This window comes from Mizuhopecten yessoensis, unplaced genomic scaffold (genome assembly GCF_002113885.1).
Source record: "Mizuhopecten yessoensis strain PY_sf001 unplaced genomic scaffold, ASM211388v2 scaffold1961, whole genome shotgun sequence".
Classification (NCBI taxonomy): domain Eukaryota; kingdom Metazoa; phylum Mollusca; class Bivalvia; order Pectinida; family Pectinidae; genus Mizuhopecten; species Mizuhopecten yessoensis.
This window is the reverse complement of record NW_018404308.1, coordinates 1,303,041-1,304,918: the sequence shown is the minus strand read 5'-3', so window position 1 is coordinate 1,304,918 and position 1,878 is coordinate 1,303,041. Positions and strand designations below refer to the sequence as shown.

General features: G+C 33.6%; 1 protein-coding gene across 1 annotated transcript in view; it reads left to right on the top strand.

Moving 5' to 3' along the window:
- LOC110443968 (39S ribosomal protein L3, mitochondrial-like) overlaps window positions 1–1,878 on the top strand; it is a 25,255-nt gene that overhangs the window by 15,969 nt on the left and 7,408 nt on the right. The window lies entirely within an intron of this gene.

Below are 1,878 nucleotides of genomic sequence, written 5' to 3'. Positions count from 1 at the left end.
TTTTTTCGCGGGGAAATGTGACACTATCGTGAGAGATCTTAGCAACCGTCAACAACAATAACACAACAAAATGTAGTTCCATATTCAATGTTTATTTGTAGCACAGGACACGTGAATACGTGGATATTTCACAAAGCACAGTTCAATAATATTTTAAGATGTAAGAATTAAGCATCTAGGTCGGTCGTTCCGAGTGAGTAGTTTTTGTAGTGTATTACTACGCAGTGTGAAAAGGTTACTATCAGTTCCCACATGCTGAGATTCTATGAACACCTGTGTTATGCATTTATGAATGTAATTTTTGTCAATGGGTCTAAGCATACAGAATGTAAATATACTGTAATAACAGCATAAAAATCTACTGTTATAATAACAGATAAATATCTATACTGTTATGATAACAGATAAATATCTATACTGTTATAATAACAGATAAACATCTATACTGTTATAATAACAGATAAATATCTGTACTGTTATAATAACAGATAACATCTATACTGTTATAATAACAGATAAACATCTATACTGTTATAATAACAGATAAACATATATACTGTTATAATAACAGATAAATATCTATACTGTTATAATAACAGATAAACATATATACTGTTATAATAACAGATAAACATCTATACTGTTATAATAACAGATAACATCTATACTGTTATAATAACAGATAAATATCTATACTGTTATAATAACAGATAAACATATATACTGTTATAATAACAGATAAACATCTATACTGTTATAATAACAGATAACATCTATACTGTTATAATAACAGATAAATATCTATACTGTTATAATAACAGATAAACATATATACTGTTATAATAACAGATAAACATCTATACTGTTATAATAACAGATAACATCTATACTGTTATAATAACAGATAAATATCTATACTGTTATAATAACAGATACACATCTATACTGTTATAATAACAGATAAATATCTATACTGTTATAATAACAGATAAACATCTATACTGTTATAATAACAGATAAACATATATACTGTTATAATAACAGATAAATATCTATACTATAAAATAAAATCTTAAAGTCGCAACTTTTGAAATATGTTTTTATTTAGCTGTCAAAGGATTGTAAAAATCCTAATTTTTGTCAAAATAAATCTATGTATCTATGTATGTATCTATATACAATATGACAAACCTTTTTTCTGTAAGGACAAAAACTTCCCGGAAGTCTGTTCAAAAAGGGGAAAATTAATGATACCACAGGGGACGTAAGTAATACAACAGGGGTGTAAGTGATAACACAGGGGGGCAGTGTTACAACAGGGCGGTAAGTGATACCAGAGGGGAGGGGTGTGTGTGTGTTACTACAGGGGAGGTTAGTGTTACTACAGGGGAGGTAAGATACCAGAGGGGAGGGGTGTGTGTGTGTTACTACAGGGGAGGTTAGTGTTACTACAGGGGAGGTAAGTGTTACTACAGGGGAGGTTAGTGTCACTTGAGGGGAGGTAAGTGATACTACAGGGGAGGTAAGTGATACTACAGGGGAGGTTAGTGATACAACGGAGGGGGGGGGAGAGTGTTACTACAGGGGAGGTCAGTGTTACTACAGGGGAGGTAAGTGATACTACAGGGGAGGTTAGTGATACAACAGAGGGGGGGAGAGTGTTACTACAGGGGAGGTAAGTGATACTACAGGGTAGGTTAGTGATACTACAGGGGAGGTAAGTGTTACTACAGGGGAGGTAAGTGATACTACAGGGGAGGTTAGTGATACAATGGAGGGGGAGGGGAAGGTTACTACAGGGGAGGTTAGTGTTATTACAGGGGAGGTAAGTGTTACTACAGGGGAGGTAAGTGATACTACAGGGGAGGTAAGTGATAC